Genomic DNA, 27726 nt, shown 5'->3' with positions numbered 1-27726 from the left:
AACCATGGCCTGGGAGATAGAGTTACCCTAGCATGTCATCTTCCTGGTCAGTAACGAAGCAGCATGAAAATGCAGGTCTTCGTATCCCAAGTGCCTGTCCTCTCACATTAGAGGACTTACATAAGTATGGATTCTAAGATCACAGTGTCTAATACTACTGACTAATAGTGACTAATATTACTGACTCTGGGGACTGCAGAATTAACATTTTATTATTCTCTTATTTCACATGAAAGGTGGCATGACTGCTACAGGAGAAATAGGAGTGATAGGGAAGCTTTGCCAGTTTCTATGCACAAGAATATGGGATGACTAAGAGATGAAGAGGACGGCATGTTCCCAGGGGACCAAGATGAAAAGTACTTGGATTGGCTTTTTTTTTAAGAATGTCAGTTTTATTCCTTGGGATTTTGTTTTTTTCTTTCTTCTTCTTTTAATTGTAAGCACAGGTAAAAATCAGTATCTTTAAAACTGGGCACTTAAATACGGGGTCCAGCTCTTTTATGACTCTACAGTGCATACGTGTGAAGTTGCAGTAGTAGGTTTTTCCCCTTCTGGAGATAGCAACACTTGACAAAAGAAAGATCTATTCATAAAGCTCACCAGGCAGGAGCAATATAGGTAAAGAAATAACAACTGAATAGGTTCCTGAGGGTATGATTTTACTCATATTATGTAGATAGAAGACAAAAATAGTTCAACTTAGAATGTACCATATCCAACCCCTGAGAACAACTAGAAAAGTTGGATAAAATTTTAAAAGAAGTGCTCCCAAGGCAATGAGGACACATGGAGAAAAGGGAAGTGCAGAGGAGAACAGACATTCCATGAAACATTGCTTTAAGGTATCTTCTCAAATCCAACATCCACTCATGAAAATACTCTGAGCAAATTTTGAATGTAAGGGAACTTGCTTAATTTGATAAGGGGTATTTTAAAAACACATACAGTGACTCTGGAAGCTTTCCCACTGACATTAGGAATGAGGCAATGATGCCCACTATGACCACTTCTATTCACCATTATATTAGAGGTCTCAGCCAATGCAACAGGCAAGAAAAAGAAATAAAAGGCACAATGACTGCAAAGGAAAAAGTAAAAACTTTTCTTTGCAGGTAATTGGATTGTGTACATGGAAAAGCCATAATAATCTACCTATCAGACCTGTTAGGATTAACAGGTGAATTTAGCAAAGTCACTGGATACAAGGTCAATATATATAAACCAATTGCATTTCTATATACCCACAACAAGCAATCAGAAAATGATGTTTTTAAAAGATACCATTTATAATAGCATCAAATACCTTCAAAAACTGGGAATACATCTAAAGAAAAATGTGTGATACATTTACAACATAGAGAGATACAAAATACTAACAGAAATGAAAGCTCTAAATAAATGAAGGGATTACCATATTAATACATTGAAACAGTCAACATTCTAAAGACATTAATTTTCTCCCAGTTTGGGTTAGGGATTTAATGCAATCAAAATCCCATCAAAAGGGCTTCCGTGGTGGCGCAGTGGTTGAGAGTCCACCTGCCCGTGCACGGGACATGGGTTCGTGCCCCGGTCCGGGAAGATCCCACATGCCGCAGAGCAGCTGGGCCCGTGAGCCATGGCCACTGAACCTGCGCGTCCGGAGCCTGTGCTCCGCAACGGGAGAGGCCACATCAGTGAGAGGCCCACGTACCGCAAAAAAAAAAGAAAAAAGAAAAAAAATCCCATCAAAAGATGATTTTAAAATTTAAATAATTTAAAATAATGCAAATGGCTAAGAATAACCAAACTATTCTTAAAATAACAACAAAGCTGGAGGAGACATACTAATGGATATCAAGATTTATTATTAAACCATATTAGTTAAGAGTGTGATATAAGAATAGACAAATAGAACAATGGAAGGGGCTAGAAAGCAGAGAGAGATTCACGATCCATGTATAAATGATCACCTGACTTATAACAAAGATGGCATTTCAGAGCGGTGGAAAAGAAGAGACTTTTCAATATGTAGTGCTGGGTTAACTGGATATACTTACGGAAAGCAAAGTAGATCTTTTTCTTACGCCATGGATTTTTTGCCTAAAGATAAAAGGCAAAACAACAGGGCTTCGATAAATTAAAATGGGAAAATAGCTTCATGACCCTTAGGGTAGGCAAAACTTTCTTAAGCAGGCACAGAAAACAATAACCATAAAGGAAGAAACTGATAAATTGGATTATTAAAAGTAAGATCTCCTATTCATCAAAAGAGAGTCAAGTGGAAAGCCACAAAATAGGAAAAGACACTTCAAATACAAGTAACCGGTAAAAATATTTGTATTCAGAATTTGTTTTAAAAAAAAACCTCCAAATCAATAAGATAGATAATCCAACAGAAAAATAGGCAATAAACTTGAAGAGGGAACACAAAAGATTAAGTAAAAGCAACAAAAAATTACTAGCAAGGCACAATAATCATTAGTCACCAGAGCAAACTGAAACCACAATGAGGCACCACCACCCACCCACCATAATGGCTAAAATTCAAACATTTGACAATCCCAAGTGTTGACAAGTATGTGGAGAAACTGAAACACTCATAAACTGATGATAGGAGTATAAACTGGTACAACCACTTAGGAAATCTCTTTGTAAGGCCCTCCTAAAGTTGAACATTATGTCCCCATGTCCCAGCAATCCAGTCGTAGGCGCATACTAAACAGAAACACATTCATACGTGCACCAAAAAACACACTAGAAAAAATTACAGCCGTATTATTCACAGTAGCCCTAAACTGGCAATGTCCCAAATGCCCATCAACAGTAGATGAATAAACCGTTTGTGAAATGTTACAGAGTGGGCTGCTATACAGCAGTAAAAATAAACTATGGCTACATACCACATCATGAATAAATCTCTCAAACAGTACTGTGCATAAGAAGCCACAAAAAAGAGAGTATATACATTAAGTGTAATTCCATATATATTTCACATATTTCAAAAATGAGAGTGCTATGGTGTTAGAAATCTGGTTAGTGGTCACCACTGGGGAAAGGGGGGTATGTAGTCCCACTGGGAGGGTGCATGCAGTAGTTTCTGGGGGAATGGTAATAAATATTCTCTTACTTAACCTAGGAGTGACAATATAGATGTATTTACTCTTTGAAAATTCAGTGAGCAATGAGTTGTGTACTTTTCTGGAAAGAGTGCCAATATTCTGGGAAAAGGATATAGGACAGAGTATCTCTGATTCTCATGGTGGCACTTGAGCCATCTCAGGTACAGCCATGAAAAAGTGATGTAGGGCTTCCCTGGTGGCGCAGTGGTTGAGGGTCCACCTGCTGATGCAGGGGACACGGGTTTGTACCCCGGTCCGGGGAGATCCCACATGCCGCGGAGTGGCTGGGTCCGTGAGCCATGGCCGCTGAGCCTGCACGTCTGGAGCCTGTGCTCCACAATGGGAGAGGCCACAACAGTGAGAGGCCCGCGCAGGGAGATCAGCTCCGTGCTTTGTGACCGCCTGGAGGGGTGGGATAGGGAGGGTGGGAGGGAGGGAGATGCAAGAGATATGGGAACATATGTATATGTATAACTGGTTCACTTTTTTATAAAGCAGAAACTAACACACCATTGTAAAGCAATTATACTCCAATAAAGATGTAAAAAAAGAAAAAGTGATGTAATTGCAGAGATACAGTTGCAGGGATGGTGGAGGAGCCAGAGGTTGTATCTGTCACCACTATATACATACACACTTACCCCAATGTTTGTGTGTAGGCGTAGACCAGGAGCAATAATCACTGAACGAGAGAGCTGGTATAGAAGTGAAACAAGATTAGAAACACACAACTGAAGGAATGCTTCACATTATCCAAAAGCTTTATTTTGGGTATTGAAAGTCTTCCAACTCACAAAATATCTCAGAACTTCCAAAGAGTAGTTGAAATACTCTGCACTTGCTCTTAATAACTTTCTACTCCCCAGCAAATAAAATCCAAAGTCTTCCAGCCAGGTTAGAAGATTGAGGCAGTTACTGTTATCTTCTTGCCCAGTGTATGTGTATGTGTGTGTGTGTGTGTGTGTGTGTGTGTGTGTGTATACATATATATGTGTGTGTATTTACATATATATACACACATATATATGTGTGTATAGATATACACATATATATGTGTGTATATATATGTATATATATTTGCTGTTAAATTTACTTCTTCTGATACAGAAAGATGGGCTTGTAAACTGTCCTCAGCAGAATATGCCAAATCACTGGGCACACTGATTGGACCAAGATAGATATGTGATTCTAACCAGGACCAATCAGGGTCCTTCCTTGAGACTGAGATAAGAATACTGGAAGAAAGAAGGCCCATTCCCTGTGAGGGATTAGGCTGAAAGGATATGAGGGGAGGGAGATTAATGACCATCTTCTTTCTTTCTAGTGTCACAGAAGAAGGATATCAAGACGATGAGGTGTAAGAAGTGCTGATGATATCATTTAAGTCCCTGGATCCAGCCATGCCTGAATTCCCAGATATATTAGTCAGATAAATTCCTTTTTTGCTTGAGTTGGTTTGAATTTTGTTTTAGTGCAGTCGTTTTGTTTTTTGTCTACATCCAAGAGAGCTCTGAATCACCATTAACATCATCACCTTCATCATATATATGTGGCATTTAATCCCTTCAACAGACTGGCCCCAATTTGCATTTCTAGTCTTATCAATCACTATTCATCTTCATATAACCAACAACATGACCAATCTCAACCACAGGAAACATTCCGCAACTAAGAATTACCAATAAGTAAAGTTCAACTTAAAACAACCTACTTCCAAACACACTTTTGATAGCCAACTGGTCATTCCTGTTAAGGACAATTAGAAAATATAAGAAACTGGGGATTCGAAATGGATTTTTTTTAAGTGGGGGAGTATGGCAGATGGCAGGCTGAAGAAGTGGTTTTTGCAGAGAAGCTTTTGAAAGCTAAAGGAAGCCAAAGAAACGAAAACCTAGAATTAACAGCATATGCTTTGGCATGAAGTGAAATACCCTATGCGTTGGGGTGAGACATCGGAGAACTTCCTAATCGGCCATGCCAAGCAAGTTAAATAAAGTTTAGCCCAAGATGTATCCACTTTAACCTTAAGCCATAGGAAGATCTGGGAGTCAGTGGTCAACCTCTCAGTCTGAAAGTCTAAAAGGCATTGAACATTTGGACAGAGATCCTGACATCGTGGGGAAAAATGCCCATTCGCATGGGAATTGTTCATTGACTATAATAAAGCAAAACCAGTTACAAGCATTTCACTGCAAGGGAGCAAGCTCCTGAATAACAGTAAGAAGTAACTAGAAATTCATTGTGACATACCCTCTATTATCAACATAAGGTGAGGAAAATGTCACTCAATCTACTTTGTTTTCTCATTTTACTTTCAGTAAACATAAATTTAGATTGCCCCATCCCTGTTTCCCCTTAAATTCTAAGTTCTTCAAAATGAACTTCCCTGCCTGAAAGGTCTTTGAGGACCTGACTCTCGGTAGAGAGGTATTAAAAATCCTTTGCACACTTTGTCACTTCTATCCTTTTACTTACACTGAAATGCCTCAAGCACACTTTAACCACCTCTGTCCCCTGCCCCATCTCTGCAGATCCCCAACTCTGCAGGTCCTCCAACATCCAATTCATCCATTCAACCTCTTCAGTGAAATCTCCCAGTGGGAAGTAATCCCTCCCTCATTCCATGTATACATGCCTGTCTTACCACATTCTGTTTCTCCATCTTTTTCCCCTCAACAGAATTTTAAACTTCTTGAAAACAGAAGCCATATCTGATTAATCATCATCTAGAAAAGGGCCTTCAGTAGTGGGACCACTGTCATCACGAACAAGGAGCAGAGACCTTAGACTAACTGTCGCCTGGAGTAGGAACACCCCCTCCCCTTCCCCCATCCTCCCCCACCCCCAAACTAAGAGTGACTAAGGGCTTCCCTGGTGGCGCAGTGGTTGAGAGTCCGCCTGCCGATGCAGGGGACACGGGTTCGTGCCCCGGTCCGGGAAGATCCCACATGCCGCAGAGCAGCTGGACCCATGAGCCATGGTCGCTGAGCCTGTGCATCCGGAGCCTGTGCTCCGCAACGGGAGAGGCCACAACAGTGAGAGGCCCGCATACAGCAAAAAAAAAAAAGAGTGACTAAACCTCAGATTTCCAGGAATACTCTCTCTTACAGGAATGCCTGCGAAGCAATCACAGTTTCTCAGCCCTATTCTGCACCTGGGGAGAGCACAGATCAACAGCATTAAGCTGCTTTGTCTAACGTCACAAACCCCTGGCTACAGGCAGGAACCAGCAGCCAAGTCCCTAAACCACCTGCCATTCTGAAAGTTAAAAGTGCCTACCCCTTAAAAACAAACTCCAGTATAATCAATAAATGTATCTTTTGTGAATGCATCCTTTCTATTCTGACCAGCTGCTGAATCAGTCTTTGTTTTAGGATGTATGGTCAGCAAAATAATATAACGGTAGCTTCCTGCTAGGTTTGGAATCTAAATGCTCTAGCACTTACATAGTGGCTCCAGGGAAATATACACAGTATACTGTTTTTAAAGTTGTTGTCTTTCTTCTACAGAGGTCACAAGAAGAAAAAACACTGCCAGCTCAAACCAGCGTTTTGTTTGGATTGGGCATTGTAGATCCTGTAATATTTTTCTAATTGGAATTAGTTGCTAATGACTAAAATGGATTAAAAATGGATGACAACAGCTTTCTGAGCAGAACATACCCTTTGCTTTAACACAGTCCTTACCTGCCCCTAATGCTTCCCAACCCTGAGGTCCAGCACCAGATGCCATTCATCGTCACACATGGGTGGCTGTTTGGCTTTTAGAAAAAAAGAAAGTGTTATTTGGTACCCATGTCTCTTTCAAAAATGGGGCAGAGGGCCCCATGTTTCAAGAAACTGGGGATAAACACATTTCTTTCCGAGAGTAAAAACTTTCTACATGTTTTACACACAAACAGAGCATGGTTTTGATGGAAAAATACAACTTAAGTTACCACTGTGAAAGAAACCTGACTCCAATAAAGATGTTAAAAAAAAAAAGAAACCTCACTTGTTTCACTCATCTGCTTTACCTAACTGGCTCTGTGTTTGAGTGTGCAACCCATTTTCTAAGGCTTTTCCCTTCCTTCATTCATTTCACAAACAGCTCTCAAGCAATTACTATGAATCAGAAACTGACAGATGTTGAAGCTACAGGAGGGAATAAAACAGAGTCCCTGCTCTCAGGGAGTGTACATGTTAGCGGACAGAGACAGACAAAATACAAATAAAAACATATAGTGCAATGTCATGGTGATAAAGCTCTGAAGAAAACTGGAGCAGATAAGGCAATACAGAGCACTGTTGAGGCAGGAGTTAATTATTTTAGCTACGCTGGTCTGGGATGACTCTGATGATGAAGTTTTTACATTAGTTTTTACTCTGAAAGCAAACAATAATTGGTTTAATTATTATTATTATTAACACCTCTTATCTGAAAAGATTGCTATTATCCCCTCTCTTCACCTATGAAATTTCTGCCTATTTCCCAAAGCCTCTCTTCCAGGTCTGATTATACAATGTTCTCTCTCTGAACTGGACTGTACTTACTGTCTTCATCATCTATTTGCTACCCAATCTGACTTATAAAATTCCGTGCATTATTTTCCTAAACTGTCACTGAACATCCTTTGTTCATTTTCTGTTTATTTCTATTTCTCTCCAAAACAACTGAAATGAACTCAAGGGAAGGGTTTCTGTTCATCCCTGACCTTGTGATATATCAGAGAGACTTGGGATCTTAGGGTCGGATAAGATCTGGATTTAAATCTTGGTTTTAATAACTCAAAAACTACCTGACCTAGGGCAAGTGGCTGAACCTCTTCTTCAGCTTCAGTTTCTTCGTCTGTAAAATGGGAGTGACACCACCTAATTCTTGTTAAAGTCTTTGAGCTACAAAAGGCTTTACATGTGCTAATTCTTCTAAGGTCAGTCCACTGCTGTATGACAGATGCATAGCTCTGTAGGCTGGGCAACTTCTGGCTAAGGAAACCAATTTCTCTCAAGCATTTACTATGAGTGTTGCCTCATGGTGGGGGCAGGATAAAATTATGGTTTAAATAAAAAAAGCCACAGCCTAGTGGGAGAGACAAACATGGACGTATAATTACAAACTGGGACGAGGACCTCACTATACCATGGATCTCAGGTGGATCTAGCCAAGCAGAATCAAGCAAACAATAAGAATGGGGGCTAGAACCATTTGCACCTTGCATATTCACCTGTAACTGCCCATGCGCCTGTACCCAGACCAGTCCATGCACCCACATCTGGTCCAGTCTGCACATCTGCACCAGTATTTGTCCATCCTTCCTTCCATTTTCACCCACCCATAGATGTCACTCTGCAAGTCAGTAACTCAGCAAATATTTACCAAACTCCTACCATGTGCCAAGCACTATAAGAGATACCAAGAAAAGAGAGGAAAATAGCACAGGGCCTTGTCTGGGTGTGGGTCACGGTCTGGCCCAAGAGATATCAATGTAGCTGCAGCCCCTATTTTTCACTTCTCTTCCTGCTGGTGACTAATGGCCTTTAGGCTCATGGAAACAGATCTCCGGCTGCCACAAAAGAAGATCATCCTCACTCCACCCTTTCCACTTCCAGTGTTTGGGCCACTTGCTTTCTTACATCAAGTGTCAGAACTATGGAGTAAGATTCTCCAAGGAACTTAGGAGTTCCTCAGCTGCTAGGCTGCTAGAGCAAGTCCTCAGGAATAGAAAAAAGTTGGAAACGATTGCCCTGAAATACTTAGTATTTCCCAACAGACTCAGGCTGGAGGAGGTCACGGAGAGGATGTGGCTTCCAGTTGACCTGCAAGTTGAATCCCGGCACTCAGGAGGCTCCTCACTCCTCCCCCGTGCTTGGAATGTGCATTCTGCCCACCATCCCCCTGGGGAGCATGTGCAAGGATGCAGCCTTGAGAGAGAGAGAGAGAGAGTAAGGTGTTGTTGAGACCATCTGGACTGAGGACTTGACTGAGCCCAGTTAAAGCCTCAGAGTAGAAACACAGGCCTGAAAAACATAAATTTTTAAGGTTCTGGCCGGTGGGTACAGAGATCTACCCCTCTGGCCCTGTGGAAGACAAGCCTCTTATGTAAGTTTCCTTGCTTATTACAACTTTCACCTACCAACCTGGAGGTCTCCCTCTTTCTTCCTTCTCCTTGCCTTCCATGTGTGGGGACCAGTTTCAGATTTCATTCAGGGAACAACCAGGGTTGTAACTCATTATCAAAATTCTTAGAAAACAGGAAGTAAGGTGTAACAGGGCCCATCTTCTCCAGCTACTGGGCCTCCTCTGCCCTTCTCCTCACAGCCACACATACTCAAGGGGTATACATTTTATTTTTATTTTACAGACGAGGACATTGAGGTTCAGACACACAATGAACAGAGTTTAAAATGCCTGTTGTGCTACTTAAAGAGCTATGGATGGTAGCTCTGTGGGAGCTCGGGGCTGGCCTGGATTGAACGCAATACAGGCGCCTGGGGACCTCTGAGGGCTGCCACCACCCATCCACGTTCATACAGGACACTCTCATCTCAGGAGCCTCTGATGAACGTGTGCTTTCCCCTGTGCAAGAAAATAGCCTCTAAGGGTAGGGCAGACAGCAGTGGGCAAGGGAGCTCTACCATGCCAAAACTTGAAGGTGGCTTTTTCCTTTGATGGTTTTACCAAAGTATTTCGAAAAGCCCAGACAGCTGTCTCCACCGCAACTCATTTGAATAGCCTCACTCACAGGAGCATCTACTCTGTTCATATTCAAATATTTACACATTTTACAGTTTCCATCTGCCTACTTATGAGCAGTTTTGCTGTCTCTACAGTTGGAAGAACTGGGTTTCATGACTGATTATTATTCTTATTACAGATTTAATGGTTCCAAATTATGGACGATGATCTCTTTTATCCTGACCACTTCGGAAAGTTTTTTTCCCCATGGAGAAAACTGATAGCAGTTTGAACAAAGTTAACCGGGCACTTACTGGCAGTTACATTCCTAGGCATGGGGCAGAGGGATGCAAAGAAAAGTGCAACAGTGTTTCTGCCCCCAAGGAACTTACCATCTAGTTCTCAGGGTGGTCCCCAGACCAGCAGAATCAGCGGGACCATCATGCTAGAAATATAAATGCTCAGGCCCCATTCCAGACCAACTGAGTCCAAAACTCTGGGGGTAACCCCCAGCCATCTGTGTTTGAACAAACCTGCTTCAAACAAAGATCATCCTCATCAAAGGTCAAAACGACAAGTATGTGGTTAGCTTATTGAGCTAAATCTAAAAGTATGTGGTTAGCTTATTGAGCTAAATCTAAAAGTGTCATTTGTCCTTTGAGGAAACAGGCCCAGAGCCCAAAAGCCACATGAGGAGTTGGTGGAGAAACTGAAACCAGAACTCAGGTCTCCCACCACCACCCCCAGCCCTGCATGGCCAAGGTTCTTTCTGTTTCTTTTCTGGTGCTTTAAATCCTAGATCTTATGGGGAGCCAAGTTTTGCCAATCCAAAGTGCAAACACTGGTTTTCAAAGACAACAGAGAAACTGGTCACTTTGAAAATAAAGACCACTAACAAAAATTAAAACGTGATATATCAAAGCCGTCCAGCAAACTAGCAGTAATTTCCCAAACCTTTAACACACATCCAAGTTTCATTCACAATTTGAAAATTGCGGGGGTGGGGGGCGGGATAGGGAGAAGGGTAAAAATACAAGAAATAATGTGATCAGAATATAGTCTAGAAAAATATATAGTATGCGGAAATGTCAAGTGGTTCATCTTCTATGGGAGAATTACAAACGATCTTCCATTTTTTCCTTTGTATTTTCCTGAATTTTTCCCAATGGTTATTTATTACTTTGGTATCAAGAAAAAAGTAAAACCACTTTTTTGAAATGTTACATCCATAATCACGCAACATAAAGGTTTATTTTGTAATTCTATTTATTTCCATACAGCAGGATAGTGTGTGTGTAGTAATTATTTATATCATGCCATATGTTACAACGAAGATGAAATTCGGTAAATATATTCCATCCAGCTGGCACTGAAAATGAAGAGGTTAAATGCTTTCCTAGGTTCAAAGCACTATGAATTAAGACGAGCTAACTGTGAAGCTAAAGGAGAAATTAATCCCAGTATTGAGATCTCTGAGAGCATCTCTTTTGAAAAACATTGATGTGACACATAGCTCCTTACTCATATCTCCCTGATGTTGAACCCCTGGCACCATACAGAAGGTTTGGCAATTCCTGGCAAAGTCTTAGGAGTTCAGGGGATAAAATGCATGGGAGAATATCAGAGAAATAAGAAAGAGAATGATCCTATTTTTATATAAAAGTCTGTTCCTGTGGACAGTAAGACATCCAAAATTACTGACAAATTTCATTGTCCTAAATATCCTTTAAAATTTTTTTCTTTCTCAAGAAATGTTTGCTCATTTAAAAAAAATATCTATATTTGCCATCTCATTCCACAAATCATAAATAAATAAATAAATAAGGACTGTCTCATTTAAAGAGAACTTTCTGCCACAAAAGCATTGTTGCAATGCTTCACTTGATAAGATAAATTTGTGCTGGAAGAAAACCTAGCATTGTTTTACTGAAACTCTCAGCAATATAAATTCAGTGCATGTTAATTAAAGTTTCTTAAAGGAGACAGGGAAGTAAAGTTAAGAACAAATGTAATTACTTACTATGGAAAAGAAAACGCCAGTGGCTACCTACTTCAGAAAAATACCTCACAGAAGCTGACATTTCTAGAATTTCCAGACACTTTCAGAAAAGGACAAATTATTTGGGGTAAAAAAATATATATAGTAATACATCAACATTTATAGTACATAAGCTCACCAGATCTACACCACAGTTCAGCTTAGTAATATCAGAGAACGCAGGAAGAATTTACCAATTTACCATCTTGGTTTTCGCTGTTCAGCATGTGAGCGTTTCCTTACAAAGGTAAATCTCTGAAGAGTCTCCAATTTCCCTCAGTCCTCTACTTGCTTTCTCTCACAGGGCAGTCCCACCCATTACAAAAATAACAAATTAATAAAAAAGAAGAAAGAATATAATGACTATACCACTCACAGAAAGTTTCTCACCAACCCCCCAGTGCCCACTCCATATAACTACCTATCTACCTGGGAAAATTGGTCCATAAAAGCCTTACTTATTAAGCCAAATCTGACAGTTTCCTTTCAGTTTAACACTTTTTGACAACACACACAAACCTGTGGCTCAGACTCTAACTCCATCCGGACACTTATAAGCCCATTTCTTATTCTTCCATCTCTCATGAGCCCCCTCTGCTAAGAAAAAGGGTCCAACCCTTTTGAGACCCTAGGAAAGTAGGTCCCGGTTTACCTACTACTGCTTATTTTTGCAGTTTTACTTTCGGACTGCTAAAAGGTATTGATCAGAAACTATCTGCAGATCCAGCTGCTAAGCACTGATAAATACTGAGGGAACAATTCCAAGCCAAGAACAATACCCAAAATATCTTAAGTTTGTAGTGTGGAAATGCCACTCGTCTCAACAAGAGAGAAGGAAACAACGCTCCTACTCCATCAAAATAAAAAATAGTAAGTAGAAGATTCATCATCTTCCATTCTGAACAAAATTAAATTTTCTGGGTCACTTTCCTTTCCTGTCTCACTGGGCCACTTCTTACGCAGCCTGACAGTGACGGTAAACACGGTCCTTCACACAACCCTTTCAGTTGTCATCCTCACGGAGCAAATACCCACCCGTCCCTTTCCTGCCGCGGTCCCCAACAACAGACCTCACCACCCACCCCTGCACTCCACAGCTCGCCTGTCGCTTGCTTTTCTTCCAAACCACAAATGGGTGAGCTTATTCAGAGAAAAAGTTAATGAACATCTGCTTTTGAGGTAAAACTGTCCTACCTGTGATCACGGAATCAGAAGATTGGAAGTACCTAAAAGCACGTACCCTCTGCCAGCTCGCCCCGGCCGGCCGGTGAGCGCCTCACACCCAGAAACCCAGGAACATGATTTATATGCAGACCTGCACCCGTCCCACACAACTCCACACGCCAGCTTGCCTAACCACTTATGTAAGCTCGTGCCTCTATAGTCCCAAACTGCACACACACACACACACACACACACACACACACACACCGACACCTGTCACGTATCTGCAATGGACAAGCATCTACACCCAGGAAATTAAATGAAATCAACACACATGAACTGGAAGGGTGAAGGGCATACCGTTTTAAAACATCTTTTCCCCCATTTGTTTCTTGCTCATTTCTGTGACAACTACAATTACCTTAGCAACCAAAGAATTGCGTTGACTCCCCCTCCGGTTTCTGAATTTCTCCTAAAGACAAGCTTGCGCCAGGTTCATGGTAAAGCTAGAGGAGTCCAGGGATCAAGGGGCCGGCAGCTTCTTGGGGGCGGAGGGGACGCCTGGGTTAGTCTCCGCGCGGCTCTCCAACGTCTCGCCTGGTCTTCCCGAGTTTCCGCGGTGGAGAGCGCGGGGTCTCAGCGAGCGGACCGCGAAGCCCGAGGCCGGCGCGGAGGCGCGGTGGGTCGCATGGTGTCAAGGGCGCAGGTCGGTCGGGTGTCTCCAGCGCGCTGGGGGATGGCCCCGCTCTCCGCGCTCCTGGGCGCTCCCCGCTCGCCCGCCTCTGTCGCCCCAGGCCGGCGGGGTCCGTAGAGCTCGGTCCGCCCCCTCGGCGCCCGCCCGCCTGCTCCCGCAGCTTCGGGAATCCGGCGCCCGGGAGAAGCTCTCGCCGCCGAGCAAGGCCGAGCGCAGGAGCTGCCCCAAGTCGCGAAGGTGCTCAGCTCCGCCGCTCGGGAGCTGCCGCAGCGGCGCCCGCTGTCGGGTGTCGAGCGAAGCTGCAGCCGGCACCGTGCGCACCTGGGCTCCCGCACCTGGGCCCCGACAGGCGCGGGGCGGGGCGGGGCGGCGGCCCGGGAGGGGCCGAGGCACCTGAGCGCAGCCTAAGGGCGCCGCTGCCCGGCTCACCTGTTCCCAGCGTCGCGGAAGGTGCAGATGGAGATTTGCCCGAGAAAGGGGGAAAAAAACCTAGAAATTCCTGACACTTGAGCTCCGGCGAGAAAACTGGCAGAGCGGCTCAGCGGGGCGGAGGCTCCTTCCGTCAATTCCGAGAGCTGGCTGCGACTGGAAACTTTGGTGGCGTCAGGGTTGTCTTGGGGATTCCTGGTCCGGAGTGGATTGCCCGGTAGTTCTTGAATCCGTCGCTGACGTGTAGCTGGCGCCCTCTAAATTAAAACGGGCCACCGCGATCCTCAGGGATAGTGTTACTCACGTCGTCATTTTTATTGTTTCAACATTTACACCACATGCTGTATTTGGAGTCTTTTATGAGCCTTCTTATCGAGTACACCACAAAAGAACTTTCAAGAAAATTTAACTCTGCAAATAATCTTGGAGAAGAAGAAAAAAAGTAGGAGACAGAAAATGAGAAAGGGTAACTTGAATTGACGGCCTTCTTTAATGTGGGAGCTTTGAAATTTGATACTTAGTTAAGGATTCAGGAAGCTGCAGGTGGAAATAGAACAAGATTGTTGGTGCTGGACGGTAACCATGGGACTGATGTGCAATACCGATGTTATCAACATCAAGGATAAATTCAAGATTTATTCTTATATTGTATTGTGTCACCAGGAAAAAAAAAAAAAAAAAAACCTTGCAAATAAATATCTAGGTTCCATTAAGGATGGATAACCTGGACTCCCTTCATCCATATGGGTCCAGAGGTGGAAATCTAAGGTCTCCTTCCCAACATACATCTCCTTTCCCGCCATTCTACATTGATTAATGGATGTATTCATTCTTTCATCCAATAAACAATAATTAGCATATACCTTGTGTTAGACCCTCTGCTAAGCACTAGAAATGGATGGCAGAACAGTCTCTGCCATCCAGGCCCCCAACCTAACAGTGCACAAGATATGTGTATTACCGTGGGCTAAGTCCTTGAGAACTAGAGAGAAACATGCAACCGAAAGAAACCACACCCAACCTAGTGAGTAAAATATAATTTCAATAAATTCCCCAGTTATTTCACTTATTAAGTTGAAATGTAAAGTCTTTCCTTCCCCAGGTTTAGCATCTGGCTTAAGCGTGGCTGAGAAGCTGGCTGTGGCTCCACCCTTAGAGCATAGGCTGCTTACTGAGAAATAGGGAGTGACAGGGGGCTCCTCCTCTGTGGGGAGCTCTGAATATCTGAGACCAGCAGCTTCTTGAGGGTCAGGCATGAGGGAACAACCACATGGAAGTATGAGCAAAGGGATCCAGATGTATCTGAAGAAAGGCCTTTCTGTGGACTTCCCTTAATCCAGTAGCATCAAAAATAATAAAAATAATTAGGAATAAATTTAACCAAGGAGGTGAAAGATCTGTATACTGACAATTACAAGATATTGAAGAAAGAAATTGAAGATGACATAAATAAATGGAAAGGTATCCCGAGTTCATGGATTGGATAAATTGATATTGTTAAAATATTTGTACTACCCAAAGTCATTTATCGATTTCATGCAATCCCCTTCAAAATTCCAATGGCATTTTTCACAGAAATAGAAACAAAACCCTAAAATTTATATTGACTCACAAAAGACCCTGAATAGCCAAAGCAGTCTGGAGCAAGAAGCACAAAGCTGGAGATGTCACAATACCTGATTTCAAATTATATTACAAAGCTATAGTAATCAAGACAGTATAATACCAGTGTAAAAACTGAAAAAGAGACCAATGGAACAGAATAGAGAGCCCAGAAATAAACCCATGCATATACAGTCAACTAATATTTAACAAGGGAGCCAAGAACACTCAGTAAGGAAAGGATATCCCTTCAATAAATGGTGTTTATTGAAAACTGGATATTCATAAGCAAAAGAATGAAATTGGACCCCTATCTTACATCACTCACAAAAATTAACTCCAGATGGATTGAAGACTTAAATGTAAGACCCCAAACTGTAAAACTACTAGAAGAAAACATAAGGAAAATCTCTTTGACATTCGTCTTGGCAACAATTTTTTAATCTGATGCCAAAAGCACAAGAAACAAAGCAAAAATAAATAGGTGAGACTACATCAAACTAAAAAGCTTCTACATAGCAAAAGAAACCATCAGCAAAATGAAAAAGCAACCTACAGAATGACAGAAAATATTTTCAAACCAGCTATCTGATAAAAAGTTAATATTCAAAATATATAAGCACTCATACAACTCAATAGCAAAAAACATCTGATTAAAAAATAGACAAAGGACTTGAATATAATTTCTTATATATGTATGGAAAATATCTGATTTTTCATAAAATGTTTGATTACACATATGTACATATGTATCACACAATACACATATATACATACTACACATATTTTAATAATGATATATAATTTTTATTTATATAATTTATACATTTATATTATAAATATAATTTATATATAATGATAAAAATAACTAACTTAATAGGGACAGACCACACTTTTTCCTGGCATGGCCAAGAGATTGGTTTACATACTGGGAAACTGAGCAAACAAGTAAATATATCAAGGATATTGAGAAGCAGGTTTCTCACTGTTGGAGGAGGGAATTACAGATATAAAAAGGGGAAAGATTAGAATAAACTCAGTGAAGTGGCTTGAAAATAGAGGTGATAGTATGAAATGATTTTTAATTTAGGTAGATAGAAAGACATATATACTTATGTATGTGTATATATACATTGATCTATTTCCTAGCTCTGTCCACCAAGAAATCCTGAAAGCAATAGCACCCAGTACAGTGAACACACTTAGAACTCAGATTTGTTTCTACATACCATTCTCCACCAAGAGGAACTATGGTTCCATGTGTAGTGGGTGAAACTGGACTTTGTTGAGCAAAAAAATAAGAAGGTACTTAAAGAGTTATGGAGATATGGCAAAAGAATATAGGAGCCAGTTTGAAGGGGTTCCCACAGGCCAAATCTAGGACCATTTAAGCATCAGAATAAATAATGACAGCAGCAGGTTGCAACCTTTGCATAAAATAGGAATCAACGAGTCCATGCTGATAGAAAAAGAGAAAAAAAAAAAAGAGAGAAAGGAAGTTCTACTGGTAGAATGCAAAAAATAGATGAAGAAAGAAAGGTAGAATTAGAAAATCACCATTTTGCAACCATTATCGTAATAATTGATTCAGGTCAGAATCATCAATGGATACTAAAATTAGTGGGTAAAAGTTTGATGAGGGACAGGATATTTATAGTCTCAAAGCATGTGCCTAAAAAATTCATTAATTCTCATTAATATATTATTATTTATTAATAAACACAACATACTTATTAATTAACAATCACAGCTATAATACTTGGGAGATACCATCTTAATCAACCGGCAAAAGTTTACATAAATAAAGAACAGTAAAGGGAAAAATCACCCTTGTGTTGTGTCCTGATACAATATATAATCTTTAAAGTAAAGATTGTTCCATATTGGAGGATGCTAAAGGGACAGCTAAATGCAGGAGATGATCTTGAATGGAATCCAAGATCTATAAATGACATTAATGGCATAATCAGTGAAACTTCAATGCATTCTGTTGAATTAAATTGGATCAATGTTATTTTCCTGATGTTGAGATTGTACTTTATTTAGGAGAGTTTCCTCATTTTTAGAAAGTACACACTGAAGTATGAGGGGGCAAACGGGACATCACATCTGCAACTTAATCGCAGATGGTTCAGAAATGTTAACAACTCGAAGGGTATACGGGAGCTCTTTGAACTATTTTTGCAATTTTTTGTAATTTAAAATGATTTCAAAATAGAAGATTTTTTAAGAAGATACATTACCCAAAACACCATCTTCTCTTTTCAGAAAATGTTCACCATGGGGTTTCTTTAAGAATGAACTCCCTGTGAGCTGTATTGAAAATATGATTTGGCCTACTGCTTCGGGAATATATACAATGTGATTCAGCCCAACATTTCATTCATTCACTCAGCAGTTATTTCTTAAGGGCGTGCTGCATATAAGGGTCTTTCCCAAAACTCATCTAAAGTATAAAATAAAATAAGTTTATAGTTAAAATCTTGAATCCTTTTATTACTTCATTATCAATTCCTGATTCATAATCAGGAGTTGCAGAAAAGTATGTAATAGAATTGGTTGTGGTATAGCTCTCAAACCGTGTGACAAATCGAACAGAAGAATGAAAATGAGTTGACAATTTAGTTTCAATAATTGTATTGGCAGGAGAAGGTAGGAAAATACGGTTAGTGTCAATGCATTTGGTGCATGAGTTTACGGCAGTGGATCTGGGGAGGATAAGGAGTCTGGTATCGTGTGGCCTATTTTCCAGGACTGTGAAATTGTGACACTTGACGGCCGATGCTGCTTTTCCTCAAGCCCCCACCTTTCCTTTTTCTCACTCTTTAATGTTGTCTTTTTTTCTGAGAATTAAGAGCTGTTTTCTTTGCACTTTGGCAATAAAAGGAAAAAAAGATTCTGAGTTAGGTTTTTCCCCCTGTTAAAGCCTGAAAGACAATTAATTTCCTGTTTAGATATTTTAGAAAGAGGTCTTTCTCAAAAGGGTCTTTCTTGAAGGCCACAGCATCTGTATCACCTGCGGTACTTATTAAAACTTAGCAGTAAAGATTCTCAAGTACCTCCTCAGATCTGCTGACTTGAAATTTCTAGTGATGGGACCTGGGAATCTGCCTTTGAACAAATATTTGCGTTGGTTTGAAAACTGGCACCATACACGGAGGGCAGGGAGAGACTGAAGAAAGAGACAGACCCCTCCAGATTGGCAGGTGGCAGTTTTAACAAGCAAGGAAACTTACATAAGAGGCTTGCCTTGGGCAGCTGTAAGGCAAGTAGATTTCCACTCCCCGCCAGAATCTTAAAAGTTTACACAGAGGCCTTACCTGGGTTTAGTCATGTATACCCTCCAGATGGTCTCAACAACACCTTGCCTCAGTAAAGCGACGGTCTTGGAACACTGTGAGAATGTGGTCAGAATGTACATTCCAAGGACAGGGAGGCAGTGAGGGGCCTCTGATTGCCCAGGTTCAGCTCAGAAGTCAACCGGAGGTCACATCTTCGCCATGACATCCTCCAACAACTTGTGACCAACCCGTAGCCTGCCCAGCATTTCTGTTACTACTAATTGCATAACCTTCTCAGGAGGGGTCTATGACAGGCAAGCGAAGTACAATATAAAGGGGATTTTTTTCTCTTTCCAGCACAGTTAATACAGTTTAGTACTTGATTTGCAGCTTTGAAAATCACGTGTCTGGGAATGGATGTGTTTATATCTTGAGGCTGTAATGGTAATGTTTTGAAACTCAGGAGTAATGTCACTCAGATTGGAATGCATATTTACAAAGTCCCAGTGCTTAAAAATCAAGATGCAGGAATAGGTATGTGTACAACCAGTGCACATGGGAGAAAATTTACATCAACAATAACAAGTTTTTAAAAACCTACACCAGCCCCAAACGAACCGTGGGATTCTCTTCACACCAATTTTTCAGACCAAGCTTCTTCATCAGATCACCTCCTAGGCATTATTTCAGGCACAGCCATCCAGGATCTTGTGGTTAGAATCATCACAGAATAGGCAGCTGTTTGTGTGATGTGCCTTGAAATACTGGACACGTCACCTCAGCCAAAGATATCTGTTCCTCACCTCTACCCTGTCCCCCTGAATTCCTAGGTTCTAGGATTCCCTCGGTTTTTGATAACCAGTTACAGACATGTTTGATTAGGACCATGGTAGATAGTCAGGGATGTACTTCTACTAGAAAATTCCTTTATTGAGGCAAAATCTGTCAGTTACAAACAGGTAGCCCCCCCAAATTGAACACATAACACCCTCTGTAAAACGTGGCAAAGCTTTCGTCCTAATAGAACTGTATTTTAATTAATTTATGAGCTTTTGCAAATATTTAAGAACCAGAGCTAAGCTCATAGGGTATTCTCAGCCCTCCGCACAGTCTTGTGTTTGCCAACTCCTAACTGATGTTCCAAAGAACATGGAAATGAAATTTGCACCATTTGCCCAAACCAAATCCTAGGTCGATGAGTCCTTCTCAAGACAACAGAACTGTACCCTATGCTCGAAAAGAACTTTCCCACAATGTCATGTCCTTTTGTCCCTTTTCATGCCATCACCCAAGACCCAATAATTGTTTTCTCTTTAATCTGTAGAACATTTTCATCAGCCCCAAAATTTCCCTCATACCCCTTTGCATCCAATCACCTCCCTCCACCCTCACTGGGCAGCCACTTACCTGTCTTCTGTCCCTATGATTGTGCCTTTTCTAGAATGTCATATAATTGAAAACATACAGTACACTGTTGTTTGTCAGGCTTCTTTTGGTTGGCATAATGCCTTTGAGATTCATCTATGATGTTGCATGTACCAGCAGTCCATTCATTTTGAGTGCCCGTAGTGTTTCATTGTATAGATATACCAGTTTGTTTATCCACACCAGCCATCTTTTGATAAGTATCGCACTTCTGATATGTTATTCTCCTAGGAGGCCATGACCCATTCAAACATTACTGGTACACAGAATATAAAAATAGACTCTGTAACAGACATTGTTTGTTGTCTACCAAACCCATTCCCTGCCCGGTCCCCATCCCTGATGCCCCTCAATTTCCTCCTTCATCTTTGTTGGCTTCTCCCCCTTCTAGTAGCATGAGTCAGGGAAGAGGACCCAGTCCCACTTTCACCAGAGTGAATCTTCATTGGATTAAGCTAATCATAGTGATTCCATTTCTATGGCCATGTTATATAACCAATGGAACTTGATGGAAAATCTGCTGGGAGCTTCTGGTAAAAAGCTTCTTGGTTCTTAATCCCTGCTCTCCTGATCCCCTCAGCCTCCACAATCTCCTACTTAATGTGAATAAGTTCCTGCTCTCATAGGAGCCCGCGGAAGGTAAGCTATAGCAAAATTTTCAATGGGTGCTGGGGTTCCCTTTTGTTAGTTTCCTATCACATTGGTTTTTGTGGCAAACAAATAAAAAGAGCATGGTAGTGCATTCTCCAAAATGCCTGACCAGTGCTGCTCAAAACCGTCAAGGTCAACAAAGAGAAAATGAGGTAGATTGGAGGAGACTAAAGAGAAAATGGCATAGATCTGAGGAGACTAAAGACACTTGGTGACTAAACGCAATGTAGTATCCTGCACTGGATCTGCAATACAGCAGAGACATTAGTGGAAAAACGGGTGATACCTAAATGAAGTCTGTAGTTCAGTTAACTGTATTGCAGCTGTGCTAATTCCTCAGCTTTGATAAATGTACCATGGTTATGTAAGATGTTAACATTAGGGAAATCTGGGTGAAGGATATGTAAACACTCTGTACTATCATTGTAACTTCTCTGTAAGTCTAAAAATTATTCCAAAAAAAATTTTTAAGTTTTAAGGTCATAGAATATTTTGAAAGGTATAAGGCTTTTGTGATTTATTGCTTAAAGTGTAGCACCTCAACTGCTTAGGATGGTTTTGAGAGTTTCTTACTTCATTTAACAAATATTTACTGAGTTCTTACTAAATGTCAGGCACAGTTTAGGTGCTAGGAATATACCGTGTACAAAACAGATGAAAAGCCTGTCCTCGTAGAGCTTACGTTGTAGTATGGAAGGTTAAAAGAGAAAGAAAGAATAAAATAAATGTATTGTCGGATAATAATAATGTCATAAGGAAAATAAAGCTGGATAACGTTATTTTGGAGCAGGAGGTTACAGAAGGCTTTTATGATAAGAGATATTTGAGCATAGACTGAAGGTGGGGGAGGCGAGCCATGCAGATATCTAGATTAAATCCTTCTGAGACAGAAGCAACAGCTTCTGCAAAGGCTCTGAGGTGAGAATGAGCTTGGCATGTTAAAGAACAACAGAATATACAAGGAAGAAAGAGTAGAAGGACACACTACTATATATAAAATAGATAACTAATAAGTAGCACAGGGAATGCTACTCAATACTCTGTAATGGCCTATATGGGAAAAGAATTTTAAAAAGAGTGGATGTATGGATATGTAAAACAGATTCACTTTACTGAAGACCTGAAACTAACACAACATTGTAAATCAACTATACTGCAATAAAAATTTTTTTTAAAAAGAGGAGGAGATATGTTCAGAATAATGCCTGGGGTTCAGATCACAGCAGACCTTGAGGCCCTGATACTTTGGATGTTATTTTAAGTGCAATGGAAAGCTGTTGGGGGGCTTTGAGTAGGAGAATAACACAATCATGTTTATTATTTAAATTCTAGCTGCTGTGTTTAGAATAGACTATGAAGGAGGAAGCACAGGTCCTTTGAGGGAGAAATGAGGGCTGCAGATATAAAACAGGTGGGATTTAAAGTCATGGAACTTAGATGATTTCCTATAGCAATGACAGTGTCTGCAGAAAGTAAAACAGGGTCAAAAAGCTTGAAAGAATCCTCGAAGCAAATAATTTGTGTTAATTACACATACTCTCACACACACAGATATCCTGATACATGCCCACGGGCCTTCCTCTCCCACTGAAAATCACTGTTCTAGCCTCTCTTATGAGGCATCCAACTGGGACATCAGACTCTAATGCATTTTAACCTGCATTTCAGCAAGATATAAGTACGTCTATTAGGATTAATATACACATGAGCAGGCAATTAGCATTTAAAATACCCTAATCAAAAATGCTGTTCTAAGGGTGATTGCCCCATGTTGATCTTTTCACAATTTGCAAGAAAGAATTATAAAAAAAGGTTTTGAGTTCATTTTAATGAACTCAAAACACTTTCTTATTCCTATTTTTTTCCCATTCTGGTCTCTTTTTCAGATTAAGTCTTTATTTCCTACCTCTTTCTCTTCGGTAGACTTCAGCTCCATCATGTACACTCAACCCTCAGCTCTCCTCTGCAGCCCCCACCCTCAGTGGTTCAGTTTTGGGGTTTTCCTTCCATCTTGACCCTCCCCACACTGTTGACATTACAGCTCTCCTCGTTTATAAGGAACATGATTATTCCACAGCAAACTGTGAACCCAGCAGCAACCAAAAGTAAATCCTCGATATTGGGGTCTGGATGATAAGGTTGCTGAGCTGTCTTGAGTACGGGTACCTTAGGCTCATCTTCTTCTCAGCCCTATGGGCAACAGATCTCGAAGACCTGGGTCTGCATTAACAGGTGTTACGGATTTGCCTGAACCTATGACAATTCGTATACCCTGTTCATGCAAGGGAAGGCTGTCTGTAGTATTTCTAAGCCTACCTACATATCTTGAACCCCTCTCATTTCACAATGAAAAAATATTTCTAATGTGCATTGTGCTAATTAACAAATCCTCCGTGATAGGAGATAAAGATAATTGAAGCTGCGTTTAGTAAGCACCCAACCCCCTCCCCCAACACACACGGGCTTTAGATGAGAGTCACTATGAACTCCCTAACTCCTCCTGGAATAGGCATTCCTCTAGGATATTTAAGATATTAACTAACGGCCTGCTTATCTGTCCACCTATACATTTAACTAACATATACATCTTGTTGACGTGCGGGTTAAAATGCAGGTCCGTCATCCCCAAAGTTCTGCTGAATCAGAATCTCCAGCAATGGGAGCTGAAAATCAGCAATGTACCAAGCTCTGTGATTAATTCAGGTAGTTCTGACACCCTAGAGTTTGAGGATTCCTGCTGTAGAGAGAAAGAGAAGAGGCTCCTTGCGCTGGCCCCAACATGCATTTACTCTGGAAAACTCTGAGCAAGCCAAGGGAGGAACCAACCTTCATTCTTCTTCCCTTCAGAGGCTGAAACTGTGCAAGAAGCCGTGGAGAAGTTGGGAGCAACTCTGGAGGATTTATGAGCTGCAGATGACAGAACCCACTCTTTATCCGGAATTTCCCAAGATTCTCCAGGCACATGACCATAAAGGAAATGGGCCCTTGTCTCTTTTCTATGTACCCCAGCACGAGGGTGGATCATATATAATTTGATAAGGAATATCTCTTTCTGAGAAAAAGAAAACGTATTCTTTAACATTCAAGAAGAGGAGAAGAATTAAATACTTTAAATGCAACTACCTAGAAACCACAGCTGTTCTGTACCTCAGGTGGGTTTCAAACAAACCTTTATTGTAGTAATTAGTAACTCCCTGGCTGTTTGCCATGTATTATATTTGATTTTCATTTAAATGCATATCTTATAGTAAAATTATACTATTCCTAAAAAATAGAACAACTGACTAAGATGAAGATTAAAAACTAATCCCCAAGGAGTATCCAACAACAGATGAATGGATAAAGAAGATGTGGTATATATATATACATATATATGTGGGTATATATATGCATATGTATATATACAATAAAATACTGCTCAGCCATAAAAAAGAATGAAATTTTGCCATTTGCAACAACATGGATAGGCTTAGAAGGTATGAGTCAGACAGAGAAAGACAAATACTGCATGATATCACTTATATGTGGAATCTAAAAAATAAAACAAACTAGTGAATATAACAAGGAAGAAACAGACTCACAGATATAGAGAACAAACTAGTGATTACCAATGGGGAGAGGGGAGAGGAAGGGCAAGATAGGGGTAAGAGATTGAGAGGTACAAACTACTATGTATAAAATAAATAAGCTACATGGATATATTGTACAGCATACGGAGTATAGCCAATATTTTATAATAACTATAAATGGAATATAACCTTTAAAAATTGTGAATCACTATGTTGTACACCTGAAACTTACATCAACTATACCTCAATAAAAATTTTTTTCGAGTACGATTATATACCAGTAGTAATGATACTGTAGGTTTAACATGACCAAATGGAATTCATTCCCACAGGAATTCGACACTAACTTCACAAATCAGCTTACTGCAGAGGCAGTTTCTTTAGGCACTGATTGATACCCAAAATAATACAGTTGTTGTCAAGAAAGTAAATTTGGGGGGACTCAGAATCGATAAATATTTTACAGACTTAATCCCCAAGGAAATTATCAGAGTGCTTGGTTTTGAGGACGATAGATAGGTTGTTTAACAGAATTGCAGACCAAGAATGAAAACGACTTCACGTCATGGAAAAAGATCGAGGTTTAGGAAACTATGCACACATAAATATTTACACCAAGGGAATATTTTTAAGTTGGAGACTGTTTTTTAACTACTGAAGCAACTCACATGGGAACACAAAATTATTTGGGGGAAAACTAGATCTTTGGTTGTATCTCTTTCCTCTGAATTAATGAAGAATTTCAGCCATAAAATCCCAATCCCAATAAACTATGCATTTTCATTCCCTTGGGAGGTCTCTAAAATTAGGCAACCTTAAGAGAAGGAATCTATTAGCTAATCCTTTCGTGGGATCAAGCGTTTAGCAACTGATTTAATGTAGCAAGTGGAAGCAAGCCTGTGAATGGTACGTGCAGCCTCCTCCTTTAATTTCACTGAGTGGATAAATATGAGAAGTATTGTCCAAATGAGATAAACTCAACCTGAAAAATCTAAGAACCACCAATATAAAATGGACACTTAGAGCATTCTTCCAGGTCGGCCTTGTATTAGAGAGGCTTCAATTGACAAGGAAACACCTAACACTAGAAGCCCTAGATGTTAATTTTGCCATGAATTCCTGCTACTTATTTTGCCGATGAACAAAGGGGCCCAGAAAGAACCATGGGACACCAAAGGATTACAGTTGGAACAGCGCTCCACCCTCCTGGTTCCAGCCCTGCGTTTTTCCTAATGGTGCTTGTTAATGTTTTCCCTGTTGTTCGTATTTGCGTTGTTGTTTTAGCTGAAGAACACTCAGAACTCAAATAATGATAGGAGGAGCAGCTGGCCCACATGGGGTTCTGCTGCCTAGGCCATGACCTCTACTAACATTGACGGCTCACAGGGTCACGGGTAGAAACCACTCTGGTTCCCACCTCCCCAGACTCCCTGTTGCTTGACCTTCTGGAAATCTAATAATTCCACGCTTCTGCCTTGCTTTGTAAATAGTGGGGGTAAAAATCTTTTCCCTGCCAAACTGCTGTATGTATACTTTTTAAAGCAGGAGCAGGAAAAGAGGTTGCATGACCTCAACCCTGGAGCCAGTCTGTGATGAGGTCTGTCATGAGGACCCTGATACAGGCCAGGGAGCTCTGGCGGTATCGGAGCCAGTATGCCCGTCGCCCTGCCTCTCCACACCTCAAAGCTGGCAGGGCGATCCAATGAGGGACAAGTGTCGAAGGTCATTAGTGACACTAAAGGTGGTCCTCATAGCAGAAGCATTGGTAATTAACTCAAAAGGATTTTAAGATCTTAAGCCAGCCTGACCCAGAGTGGTAACCTGTGGCATCCTATTTCTGCATCTGCTAGAACCCTGACCCTGGACTTTCTGCCACCTGTTTTCAGCCATTCTCCTGTGACAACCGGACTAAGATTCCTCAGCTTAACCCTCTGCACGCTCTAAGGTGTGGGTTCTCAAATGGTACTCACCTAAACTTTGGCTGGGATGCTTTTTGAAATGCCTGTTTCCAGGCTGTGCACCCAGGGGTTCTGATTCAGTGACTTTGGTATCTGTCCTGGGAATCTGCATTTTAACAGTGTGACTGTGGATCACTGGTTCTCCACCCTTGGCCCAGCACTGCTGACCAGGACACAGACAAGCCTCCTGATTGGGCCAGCAGGATCCTCCATGGCCACTCTGCCAGGCTCACCCCAGCCTTTGATGCCCTAATTGCCTGGTCCTTTCAGGCGCCTGCTAGGCTGGTCCCCTCAGAGACCCCATGCCTTAGCTGCATCTGACTGGGTGTGGCCTCAGCCTCTGAAGGATTCCTAAACCATTTTTATCTCCCAGGCCTGCGGCTCTAAGCTTGAAATCAGGTTAATTTTCTTTTCAACCCTCAAAACACAAAGGATCCATTTTCCTCCCTTTCTTGGGCAATAAACTTATTTGCCTTGAGGAACCTAGACTTATGAAACACATAGGACTATTTACTAAAATTTCTTGAGAGCAGCTTCTCCCTCAGCCTATGGCATCCGTCTGTGCGGCCCTTTGAGTGGCTGCTAATGGAAAATTCAATCAACAATAAAGAGATCTCTTGGCCTAGGTCACTGGAAGGTCCAGAGCCAGGTCAGGCCTCAAGCCTGTCTTGATTCAGTTTCTTTTTTTTTTTTTTTAAATTTATTATTTATCTTTGGCTGCATTGGGTCTTTTTTGCTGGGCACAGGCTTTCTCTAGTTGTGGTGAGTGGGGGCTACTCTTCGTTGCGGAGCACGGGCTCTAGGCACATGGGCTTCAGTAGTTGCAGCATGCAGGCTCAGTAGTGTGGCTCGTGGGCTCCAGAGCGCAGGCTCAGTAGTTGTGGTGCATGGGCTTAGTTGTTCCGCGGCATGTGGGATCTTCCCGGACCAGGGATCGAACCTGTGTCCCCTGAATTGGCAGGCGGATTCTTAACCACTGCACCACCAGGGAAGCCCTCAGTTTCTTTCCATCTGCTTTTTTTGTTCTGTTTTCAATCTCTCTTTTGCCTTCCAGAGTGTAGGCAGCACCCAACTCCATAGCCACGTACCACAGAGGGAGAGAGACCGTGTCTGCCACAACAGTCCAGGCAAAGTAATCCTGCGATTCCTCCCGACTA

General features: G+C 41.3%; 1 protein-coding gene across 3 annotated transcripts in view; it reads right to left on the bottom strand.

Moving 5' to 3' along the window:
• Positions 1-14046, bottom strand: part of RGS6 (regulator of G protein signaling 6) — a 574726-nt gene extending 560680 nt beyond the window's left edge. For 2 of the 3 annotated variants that reach the window (XM_030831580.3, XM_060294994.2), the window contains exon 1: positions 13382-14045. The gene's annotated coding sequence lies outside the window, so the exon portion shown is untranslated. Of the gene's footprint in view, positions 1-13381 lie in introns of all 3 variants that reach the window. The other variant, XM_060294993.2, reaches the window with a different exon arrangement.
• Between the last annotated feature and the right edge of the window lie 13680 nt (positions 14047-27726).

The sequence above is a fragment of the Globicephala melas genome, chromosome 2, assembly GCF_963455315.2.
Source record: "Globicephala melas chromosome 2, mGloMel1.2, whole genome shotgun sequence".
NCBI classification, from domain to species: Eukaryota; Metazoa; Chordata; class Mammalia; order Artiodactyla; family Delphinidae; genus Globicephala; species Globicephala melas.
This window is presented reverse-complemented; position numbering and strand designations above follow the sequence as displayed.